This window comes from Lathyrus oleraceus, chromosome 2 (assembly GCF_024323335.1).
Source record: "Lathyrus oleraceus cultivar Zhongwan6 chromosome 2, CAAS_Psat_ZW6_1.0, whole genome shotgun sequence".
Lineage (NCBI taxonomy): Eukaryota > Viridiplantae > Streptophyta > Magnoliopsida > Fabales > Fabaceae > Lathyrus > Lathyrus oleraceus.
This window is the reverse complement of record NC_066580.1, coordinates 425,198,838-425,211,770: the sequence shown is the minus strand read 5'-3', so window position 1 is coordinate 425,211,770 and position 12,933 is coordinate 425,198,838. Positions and strand designations below refer to the sequence as shown.

Here is a 12,933-nt window from a genome sequence, read left to right as displayed (position 1 = left end):
GACACTCATCATCCGAAAGGAGGGCTTGAAAAAGCAAATCGACTTACAGGATGGACATTCGAATCCACAACGGGAAGACGAATCTTACTCAACTGGGGACACAAACCCGACGAGTGCATGAGATACAATATCCATTACCGGCAGACCGTGGACAAGAATACTCGCATGAGACATATTATCTATTACCGTCAGAACGTAGATAATAAACTCGTATGGTAAGAAACACCAGAGATACCGAGGTATATAATAGGTGATCTACCGAAAACGTGAATTGGTATATACGCCAATACACACATCCGAAACACAAACTGGTTAAAGGATGACATATTCGATTCTACAAAGAATACGAATCTTGCTCTACTGGGGAAAATCAACAAAGGACTCCAACCAAAGAACGCATGAGACATATTATTCATTACCGGCAGACCGTGAATAATATACTCGAAAGGAAAAGACACCAGAGATACCGAAGTATATAATAGGTGACTAACCAAAAAGAGAGACAATCGTTACCAAGCATCCGGGTAAACGAGAGACAACTCAAAAGGGATAAATTGCAAGCATCCGGCAATTATCCAACAACAAGAACATTCGACTCCGCAAAGGGAAATAACGAATCTTACTCGACCAGGAAAACACAAAAGGCTTCAACTGACGAGTGCATGAGATATATTATCCATTACCGTCAGAACGTGGATAGTATACTCGCATGGAAGATTATCCACAACCGGTATAAGGGTTAATAAAGGATAAATCGACCGAAAAGAAAGGCATCGGGATACCAAACAGGCATATAATGATGACCAATCAAAGAGTGTAACAACATTACCAACAAAAAGGGTAAATGAAAGACTCACTGGGGATAAATTGCAAGCATCCGGCAATTATCCACACAAGCTGGGATACATTGATAAACAATCAATGATCCGGGGAACAAATCACTAGCAAACGGTGAAAAGACCCACTGGCGAATTCAAGAGGATAACATTGCAAGCATCCGGCAATGATCCAGGAGACGGCTGGGAATACAAGTGCTTACTCAAGAGCAACTACCCAAGGCAGGGAGGAATATCAACATCGAATATTGAATGAAGATAACCACAAAGGGGATTAGGGTTTATATCTACCGAGTACGGGGCAGAAGACCAAAATTTGGCTGAGAAAACAAGGGGTTTAACAATACCGACTAATGGGTAAGAAACCAAAGACTCAGCTGAGGATAAAATTGCTAGCAACCGGCAATTATCCACATGTATCATAAGATACCACTCCGCTGGAGAGAAAAATCACAGCGACAAAGGATTTATAACTACCGAATACGGGGTAGAAGACCCCAACTCCACTGGGGATATAAATCACCACAGGGAACAAAACTCCGTTAGGGGTAAAACCACAACAACAGAAAATCCACCATCGACCAGATCGAACCACAAAGGTTACCGCTGCTATGGGAAAAGAGATAGGGCTTACGACTACCGGTATGAGGGCAGTGGCCATACCTTGGTGGGAATAACCACAAATTAGGGTTTATATCTACCGAATACGGGGTAGAAAACCAAAAACTCTTCGTGGGGATAGAATAAATCACGAATCCGCACGAGAAACCAAAAACGAGGTTTATAACAGACCGCAAACTCTGTTGGAGAGTAGGGAATTAGGATTTACGACTACCGGCTATCAGGTAGAAAACCAACAACTCTGGCTGGGGACTAAAAGGTATATAACCACAAGTTCTGCCAAGAAGCCAGGAAAATAGGACTTACAACTACCGGTATAAGGGTAGGGGCCAAAATCGACTCTTGCGGAGGAATGAAAGGTATATAACCACAAATTCCGCCAAGAGGAAAGGAACAATAGGACTTACAACTACCAGTATAAGGGTAGAGGCCCGAAAACTCCGCTGGGGAACAACCCACTGGGAAGCACGATATAGACGACAAACGTCAATTCAGGAAAGATCCGAAAAGACAGACTGAATCAAGACACGTCCTAATGAGGATATAACTCAAATAGGAACCTCCATCCCAATATATGTGTTGGGAGGAAACGGAAGAAACCGTCATCCACGAGGGAATATCTCAGTGGGGAACTGTAGGAAGAAAGACAGACAGCATTTTCTGCTTATGGGCTGACTCTATATGGAGAGATTTAACACCCGACATCTGCTTAGGAAGATCTATAAAGATCTATATCACCATAGCAGGGAACAACAAACAAAGGATATATGGCAAAAATGCAACATGAATATCTGAATGTTTTATGAATATGCATGAATATGCGTGATTTATGTTTGATGAATGCTGACAAAACAGACATATCTAACACAACAGGTCTAGGAATCAAACGTCCGGTATTACACTTCCAGGGGAAAACCAACTGGAAAGCCAATTCTGCTGGAGATCTATATGCTATAAAGCAACGATCTGCGGGTACTGCTGAAGAAGCAGAGGCAAAAGAATCAGAAATCTGGAGAATACCAATTCTGAGTAATGGATCAGCGATCACCCCAAATGGGGCACAGAAAGTCACAACGGGCAAAACAGCCACCAAGACGAATCTGTTGGGGAACAAGAGAAAATCTCAACATCCTGCAAGGGATCCTAGCAAACACTGCTATGGAAACGGATCCAACATAACTCCATTGGGGAATAACCCACTGAGGGAGCAAAGGTCACCCGGATAGAGTTTGGCTGCACAAGTAACTCTACTGGGGATATCAGCTACTACTCTCTTGGGGAACAACCCACTGAGGAAGGAAAGCCCCAAACAAGTAGATTCTGCAACAAACCCTCTACTCGGGGCGAACACACATCTGATGGATCACATCAGCAGATTCTGCAACAAAATCCGCTCTACTGAGGATCGGAAAGTAATCAGGAAATCAAATACAATCTCTGGATGACGGAGCTATCAACCGACCATACCGGGGATTGAAAGAGGTTCAACAGGCAATACTGCCACAACAACCGCTCTGCAGACAAATGCTGGAGAAAGATGGATGAAAATACCGGGATATCAACCTGATTAACCATGGAGTAGGAAAATAAATCCTGCTCTGCTGAGAATAACAACCATTCTGATAGAGAGAAAGTAAACAACTCCACTCACGACTTTGCCGGGGGAAAGGTAAAGTACCGGGTATCAAACCACTGACTTACCGAGTCTTCCAAAAGGAAAGCGACCATGCTGAGAAAACAGACAAATCCGTTGGCAACTGCGCTGGGGAGAGTGACAACAACTCTGCTCGCGACTGCGATGGGGATATCAATAACAGCTCTACTGTGCCAAGGAGACAAATAAAGTCTGGGGATAGCGACCCACTGGAGAAAGTGACGAGGCACCAAGGTGGCAAACCATCAACCGCCGGATCTTCCACAAGGAAAGCATCCATGCCGGGGAAAACTGCTGCTGGAGAACACTGACTCTTCAACAACACTCTGCTTGGGGAGCAACCCCACCAACAACTCGACTTGCAATTATGCTGGTAGATCACTTGGGGAGAAATACGGGATACGGGGATACCAACCCATCAACCGCAAATATTCTGAACAACTGAGCAAACAAGCCGGGGAGAGACTACTGCTGGAGAACAGACTGAGTCTTCAATACACCATTCTGCTTCGGGGAGTCAAAATCTACAGAAGCTCTGCTTAGGGAACAACCCCAACAACCAAATCTCTGCTTGGGGAACAACCCCAACAATCAAATCTGGAGAAGAAGGATACAAACCAAACCAGGAGTATGAACAAATGTCTTACCTGTTGGAAACCATGCCACCCTTGGGAGAGCACTGAGGAACTCTTTGAGTATCCTTTTATCATAGTGAATGTTCACTTTGTTTAAAACAATAATTTTGAAAAATTTTGTTTTTAAAACAATGATATTTTTATCAAGTAAAACATGCAAAACATTTGTCGTATTTGAAACAAATAAGAGTGCAAATAATTGGATAAAAGCTCAAATTTATTTGATGGAATGGTAGCCTGCAAATGGCAAGACTCCATAGATCTGTACAAATTTGAAATCAGTGATATATATTGGAAGAGGGCTACATTGAACATAATGATCCTTTCTCTACCAATTTGAATCTCGATGTATTCGAAGCTTCAGTTGACGACGAATCGAGAATCTTCTGACGAAAAGACGGCTGGTGAAACAGAAAGTCTCGTCAGGATGCAGTCACTTGCCTGATCCCTAATTTTTGCCTAGATTGCCCCAGAGTGAGGTACTCAATCTAGCGGGATGCAAATATGCTTTTTTTTTCAAGTCTCTAATTTTTGCCTGGATTACCCTTGCAGGTTTTCCACCGAGACGCCCATTTTTGCCTAAGCCGCCCTTTCGGGTTTTCAACTTAGCGAGTTATTCTGTTTTTCATTTGCATATACTTTTTTTTTTAGGCAAAGTATCTCTTAACTGCATCTGAATTCACAGGACGAGTGAAATCCTCCCCATCCATTGTTGTAAGCATCAAAGCTCCGCCTGAAAAGGCTCTCTTAACAACATATGGACCCTCGTAGTTTGGAGTCCACTTGCCCCTGGAATCGGGTACGAAAGACAAAACTTTCTTGAGCACAAGGTCACCTTCTCGGAACACGCGAGGCTTGACCTTCTTATCAAATGCTTTCTTCATTCTCTGCTGATACAACTGACCATGACACATGGCAGTTAATCTCTTCTCTTCAATCAAATTCAGTTGGTCATAACGACTCTGAACCCATTCAGCATCAGTCAACTAGGGACTTGAGGGTATCAGGCTTCTTTTATTCTTTTTTCTATTTGAAAATTTTTTCTTGATTTTTGCTTTTGCTTTGATTTTTCACCCTCTTCTCTTTTTTTTTTTTTTTTTTTTTTTTTTTTTTTTTTACATTACATTTGTAATGCCCCAGTTTGACTGGTTTGCTGATTCTCATGATACAGCTGAATGAACTCCTTTTGTGCTCAAGAAGTCGGGTAATCTCATCAGGAATCCCCTTCAACATCATCTTCCTCTGCCTCGGATACAAGGAATTCAAATTTGGGAGACGGCGTTGGATCATTATGTTCAATGGGTTTAGAAATCCCTGCATAATGATTCTGGATAACGAAAAGCTTTTGTATTTAAACAAGCAAATCATTTATGCAGATGAAAAAGCTGTTTTCTTGTTTTTCATGGTTTTTTGTGATCACTGATTTCATGCAAAAAGCGAAAAGTGAAAACAAATGGAAAAACAAATGTTTTACAATGCAATAATTGAATGAAAACATCATTGTATTAAATGCTGCCAACAATGTCATCACTTCTCCTTTTGGCATGGGAGAAGGGTTTTAAACAAAATGAGCATTATTACTCTGATCTATGGATAACTGTAGGAACATCCACAGCGACCCAATTGCGGCAGACACCACCAGGAATAACAAAGTTGTTCATGTCCTCTGCATCTTCTTCAATGATAGCAGCAGCTTCCTCTTCAACAGGCTGATCATCATGGATAAATCCTCCACTCGTGAACAGACCGTGTTCTTTATATGCCCCAGAACAGTAGCCAATGCCAACCCGGGATTTGTCCATCAAAAGCACTCTGTCCGGAAAATTCCTCCTTGAGTTCACAATTCTCTTGCTCAAAACGGTCCATAAACCTTGCAGAGTTGGCTCTGGTGTAGTACCGGGAAGGTGCGTCTCCAAAATAAATGAAGATCGCAGGGTCAGACCACAGGACGGGAGACCGAAACGAAACACCCGCTTATGCAAATGATGCATGAAGTGCTTATGCATATGCTTGTTTTTTTATTTCAAAGGAACTCGAGGGTTCTATTTGCAAACTTGGAAATTTTAACATTTTGATCATACATGAGAATATCTCATCAGATATAACAGGTGAAAAAATTTTCCCGGTTTTTTCATGTTTTGAAATTTTTTGCAAATAAACTCCTTTGAGTTCCTTGAAAATCTTCTTTTTATCTGATGATATGAATGCGGATGAGTGCATGAATGCATGAATGCAACAATCACACTCAAGGATCAAGCAAAGCACACCAAACAAAGGTCGTGGGAAAGCTCATTGTACCCCTAATATCAATCATCCATTTTGGTAGATTTAGGTTTTACACCTTATCAATACCCAAGTTCCATTGATATTAACGGTACATGAACCGGCTCAAACATCCTTAATATCAACCAGCCGCTTTGGTGGATTTTAGGTTTTACACCTGATCCGGGATCCATTGATATTAACGATGTTTGAACGACTCAACCACGAATCACGGGTTTGCTGAGAGTCACGAGCATGGAGTCTTGGTTAAGAACCACCCAAAGGGAGTGTACTAGGGTTTAAACCTGCCAGACATGTTCTACCAGAGGTTCTCATAATCATCGTCCCATCTCTCGGATATTATCGGAGGAACGAATACTCGTATTCCAAAAATATTCTCAAGAGAAACTCTTATGAGTGTAGTATCGCGTGACAATCGCATCAGAACTTACATCTGAACGACCTCCGCACTACGTCCTAAAAATAGGCCAAGATGGGTTTGGTAAACTAAGGTCCTTGGCTTCTAAGACACATGATTGGAAGAATAATGCCTAACCACAAATAACTTGTGTGACATTATTAATCCAACATGACCTCCACCAAGTGAATGGGCTCGCAAGTCAACTGGCTAAGGACTACTCCACACCAGTCGACAAGACTATGCCATTCTCCTATCCTAGAGTGCACTCGAGTTCGGGTATAGAACTCATCTCACAGAGATCACCAAAGCAAACAGCAATTGTATATCAGGCAATTCAAACATTACAATCAATACAGTTATCCCAAATTGTACAAAAATATGTCAAATAACAAATAATAATATATCACACAACAATGGTGAAAAGTTGGCAATACCACCAAGGATGATTATCCCCAGCAGAGTCGCCACTTTTCTGTAGCGGTGTATTCGTCGCTATATGATCTATTGATTAAATCATAAGCAAAGCATACAATAAACATAGAGTCGCCACCGCACTTTTATTTATCCTAAGGACTGGCTAAAAAGCGAACAAAAACCTAAGAAGTTTTACACGTAGAAAACTAATGAAAAAGATCAGAGATCGGGGTAAGGGGTAAATTACGCAATGGGAAGGTGTTAGGCACCCATCACGTCCTAGGTACTCCTAGGGAGCCCTTTTCACACTTGTTGTTTGAAAATTATTATTTGTCATGACATAAGTATTGTGCAAACACGAGTGGGATGATGAGAAAAGAATGTACAAATTAATTATTGGGTTTGAACGGATGAACCCGCTGCCTACGTACCTTCCATCAAAGGTAAGGATCAAAACGCCGTAGTTCGGCTAAAAACTTCCAAAAGTTAGTTGATTCAATTTTAAAACACAAGCTTAAAGGTCTTACGTTACCCACGGGAGAAAACTCAACCTTGTATAACAACTAGTCCACCATGTGAGAAAAGCTTCAACTTGCCAGAGAGGGGTTAACCCTATAATAGGCAAGGAAGACTTACAATTCATCTACTAAGGACAAATAGGTGAGATTAATATCAACCAACTAGGGTAAATCAAACCTATAGCTAATGTATAAAAGCTTAACAAACATGGACAAAGCCACAAAATCATTTGAATGGGTGAAGTTATCTGGATTATTTACAAAAAGTCAAAGTATGATTAAAGTCAATTCAGAATGAAATATTTACAAAAATGAAGTTTGGAAAAATCATGGACTTAAGGTCCAAGTTTCTAATTTGGAAAGAAGGTGAGAATGTTTGCACAACACTTATTTCAAGTTTTTTTTAAAACATGTGTGAAAAGGTAGGACACAATGGGATGAATGGATAATGGTGGAATGTAAAACTTCTTAGAAGGGTCCGCCTCTTGAAATCATATAGAAGATGATTCAAGAGGGTCCTTAGGAATAGGCTACAAATGAGCAATAAACATGGTAACAGATGAAAGTAAATAAAAGCGGATCCTGGATGCCACTCAATGGTCTTATACCTGTCTCCTAAAACAAGTAAGGATATCAGAAGCCACTCTATGGACTTACACTAATCTCCATCAGAATACAACAAAAAACAAAACAGGGAAGTCAACTGCCAATCTATCTGGACTTATGTTAACCTCCACAGTATGATCCTAGGAAAACAAATGCCACATCACAGGGACTTACAATGAATCCTCACATACGCAAGTAAATGCACTAGGCAATGGATATGAGTGACCAATGAGGTCTTACACTCTACCCCTTCCATGTCATGGGAACAGATGCCGCCTTACAGGGACTTATAACTGGTTCCTCGATGGGTAAGCAAACAATGTCACATAGGTATGAAATAATGGACATGCTACAAGGAGCAATGAATGATAGTAAATGCACTAAAGCAAGCAAGCAATCATGTACAAATGCAAGATAAATCACAGATAATCAGATAGCACACTCTATAACCAAACAAGGAGGCTCAATCAAAAGGGTTTGACTATGAAAGTCCACTGTAATAGGCAAGTGTCGCTCTTAACCTGGCCATTGAGGGGCTCAGGTGAAGCAGATGAAAGGGTATGAGGGGTGTGCCTCATTGCTTCTATCTCAAGTCCGAGAGAGCATGTAAATATAAGAATGTGGGGGAGTTCAGAAAGATGGAACTCTTTCCCCGATTGGACTCGATAGATCTTGGGTATGGATCTCAATGCTACAACCATGTAATGGGAGCAAGGAGAAGACACACGGAATAGTGGGAGATAGGCTACTTATCTCTACCTTCCACCAATTGCCTCAAATGAGGACTTTTCCTGCTTGGGACAAATATAAACATACACAATCAATGCCTCTTAAGGAGGACTTCAGACAATTTGCCCGGTCAAATAACAGACCGGGTCTCCAGACTACATGAAGAAGAAGGTTTTATACCTCAATGCAAGTTGCTATTTAAGCAAAGCAAAGCAAGTTCTTAAGAGAACTGAGCGACTAAAGGGTACCTGGAAACAATCCAATAAAATCAGCATCCCATTCATAAACAGATAACAGCATAATGCTCAATTAACAATGTTCAATCATACAATAATATGCATAGCACAAGGCTCACATGAACCAAACATCCTACAAAACAAATACATTAGTCATATGTGTCAAGTAACACAATCCATAATGTGGAGCAAATTCCTTAATCACTAACTCCTTAACCTGAAAAGGCACAATTAACTTCAAATGTAAGTAACATGACCACTAGGACTAGCCTAAGGTCAAAAAGATGGAAAAATCTTAAAACAGCAACCTATTCATGATCAAATTCAAGTAATATCAATAACAAAGGGATTCCAATTGGTCCCATATTCAAACTATACACCTATTTTAATTTATGCAACATGGAAGGCAAAAGGTGCAATGTGGAGTCTCATACAAACAACCAGCAAGATCACATTCAAATAAATGCCAAAATGGCACCAAAAAATCCACAAAAATTATGTTCTAACCAGAAGGCATTCAGCAAGCCACATGTTAATTTTCAAGTCATTTGGACTAGTAGATCAATAGGAATTAATTAAACATGACCAAGCATGCAAAAACAACATCAAATGAAGCCTAAATTTATGCATCAACTTCAATCTAATGGCAAACAGCAATAGTTATCTTCAAAATTCATGGGACCAAAGCCAAAAGCTACCTTAACATGTTAAGAACTATCCTACAAAGTTTCATGTCCATTGGATTAATTATGAGGATATGGCAATATAAATGCTAAAGGTTACACCAATGGAATTCTAACATGCTAGGCAGCAAGAAAAAATACGAATCAATTTGAAAATTGATTGTAAAAAATCCACAAAAATTATCAATGATAGCTAACATGTCAAATAAACTTCCTGCAAAAAATTAGGGCCATTGGCCAATGGGAAGCATAGGAAAATATTTGGGGAATTCAGCATACCAAACTATGTCGCATATATACATATCCAATTTCCATAATTCACATATAGTAAACCATAGGCTAAAAAATTCCCAAACCTATGTCAAAAAATCCAGAAGGATGTCAAGAATTCATGGCTCAATTTTCATTTAATTTGGATATAGCATGTGGATTATAGAATTAAAATGGCAAAGTGTATGAAAATATGCACACCTTAGAATATCTCTAGGTCAATTAATATTTTTTCCAAGCACTATTTTGTTTTTCATTTTTATAAAATAATAGAGGAAAAAAATGATTAACAGAAAAAGAATGGTATTTTTTTGGATTATTTTTGAGTATTATATGAATTTTTTAAGTCTTAAAATGATTATTTAATATTTATTTAGGATTATATTAGGATTATTTAATTAAATGAATGATAGTGGCAGCGATGGTAAATATAAATGCTGCGCCTTAAACACTGCCGTTTCAATTAGAAGATATGGACGGCTGAGATTTAATTCTGGCCAGGGAAAACACGGATCCAAGGTTGAAACGCGCCCAGGAAGATCAGAAGCATAGAAATTTCCAGATTTTGGTCATCTTCTTCGCATGCCGGCGTGTTCTTCAACGGCAAGGACGGTTTCGAGCGATTCTCGACGGAAATGCATGGACGACACACCGATCGGAGCGGTTTCGTCTCAGGAGCGTGAATCCATACTCGATTTCAACAATAGATTACTACCTAATGCGAATCGAAGGAAAGAAACGGACGGCGTCGAAGCTCGAATTCGCAAGAACTCACACAATGGCGATGGAAATCAACAAACTATATACCGGTCGAACCGGTTTCGCATCAGGAACAAGAATACGGTCTCAATTTCATCTATCAATCAATATATAGCAAGAATCGAAGGAAAAGAATAAGTGCTTCGAAACCTAGATCGTGAATTTCTCAACCAATTCGTAACAATATTCAATTCTACAAGCTGCTATGTAATCTATGATGAACATACTACAGAACTCCTAACAAAATCGAAGCATCTACGAGTTTTGATTTCCAACCTTCCGAAGCTAGCAGTATCGGAATCGCGCGGATGAGCTTCAAGATATCAAAACAGATGCAGCAATTGGTTGTAGCAGATGAATGATGACGCGACTTCAGCTCAACGATGCACAAACGCTCAAGAATCGGCGACTGATATGGATGTTCAGGATCTTGCAACAGCTGCGATTCTTCTTGCTTTTCCAATGGATTCCTGCAAAAAACAATCCTCAACCATACCAATGATCCAACTGCAGATAGCTAAGCACTATGATCAGTAAAGAATTGAAGAATTGAAGAAGAAAAGGCGAAATTCTTGATGAAAAGTTTTGGAAGAATGAGAGAATTCTCTCTTTTTGATTTTTCTGTTATGGTGATAGTTTTTGATTCTGTGAATTATGGTTGTGAAATTGTGATTAGAGAGTTGTGAGAGTGATTATGAGAGAGTAATTGTGAGAATTGTGAAAAAAATTGCAGAAAGTGTGATTAGTTGTTGTTAGCTCTCCTTTCTTTCTGTTAGTAATTAACATTATATATGCAGTTCCTAACCTTACTTTAATTACAATTAAGCTAAAAGATGGATTAGTGTAAAAATAGCTTATGATGCATTTTGAACTTTTTAACCTTTGATGCTCAGAAGCAATTTCCTGCAGAATTTTATCACTTGAAACAAGTCAAAAATACCCTTTTGGAGCTGGTTGCATTGGCCTTGTTCTCAAATTCCCAATATTTTCCAATTTCACCATGTGATGGCTTATGTGTCCATTTTTCCAATTCATTTTCAAACCCAATTCTCAAACCACAAGGCTTAGGCATGTTGTGAATATTCCAACAAATTTCAAATGCCATTTGTGAGGTGTTGCAAAAATCCCCACTCAAAAATTCCAATTATTTCACAAGTTGGACGATTTTGCCCCTGGTTCATTTAACAGTCCAGTTGAAATTTGACCTTTTGCATTGAGCAATTCTGGAAAAATCCAATTATGCACCATGAAAGTACATATCAAATGGAGTTTGTGCATATAAAGAACTTGCAATTTGGATAAACCATGTGGTAGTTATGGCCTCCTGATTACGGGTCTTTTCTGAAATTCACTGAGCCATATCTTGCAAACCGTACATTGGATTTTCAAGTTCTTGGACTTTTTGGAAAGGTGAGAACAAGATCTACATCTGTCATGTTGAACAATTTTTCATTTGAAGCTTCCTTGGACTTCTGTTTTTGAGGTCAAAAACTTTCCATTTTGGGCAGCTGAAATTACAGGTCCGCTTGCCATTTTGGGAAACTGTCTGTCTGACTTCAATTCCTTCAACCTTGACCTTTGAAATGCCAAATGAAGCTTATATATACATGAATGAGACCTTTCCAACCATTTCCAATCATCAAATCACTGATTAAATGCACAGTTGACCACAGTTGACTTTTGTTGACTTTTGGTTGACTGGGCCATGTTCTGATGAATTTCAAGCCTCTTTCAGATGAGATCTTGATTCCAAATGATACCACAAGTTATAAGAACTCTTTATGAATGATCATGGTGCCCAAATTCTTCAAGAATGGTCACCATCCAATGCTCAAGGCCTGATTTGACTGTTTGACTGATGATTGCTTCAGCTGCAAGCAACATGGTTAGATGACGATATTTTTGTACTTTTGGTTAGTAAACATATGAAAAGCAATGATATACAAATGCTATACATGCTCGGTGATCAAGAACCACACTCACAAGGTAACCCACCCACTAGGAGGGCAGCTAAGGTATGCAATGATCCTTGAGGCCATGATATGAGATGATATGGGCCATGAGGGATCTTAGGGCCAAAATCGGGGTCTTACAGAGCTGCACAACACCGATCGTGTGAAGCTGCAGTTTGGTATGGTCCAGAATATCCCAGATCCCCCAGCTAGCCTAGGAGAATGGCATATGCGTAAAGTGAACGACCAATGGAACTACAACCCTTGGCAAACCTTCGCAAGATCAGAGTGTCGCAAGTGGAAGCACCGTCATGACCATGTCTTAACTGACGCAGTC

The 12,933-nt window shown here is 39.8% G+C and overlaps 1 long non-coding RNA gene across 1 annotated transcript; it reads right to left on the bottom strand.

The window, feature by feature from the left end:
* Positions 1-5,128: 5,128 nt before the first annotated feature.
* Positions 5,129-12,629, bottom strand: LOC127119908 (uncharacterized). Its single transcript, XR_007802934.1, has 3 exons — positions 9,052-12,629; positions 8,877-8,944; positions 5,129-5,656 (listed from the first exon to the last, which is right to left on the bottom strand). It is a non-coding gene; the product is annotated as an uncharacterized LOC127119908 (long non-coding RNA).
* Positions 12,630-12,933: the final 304 nt, after the last annotated feature.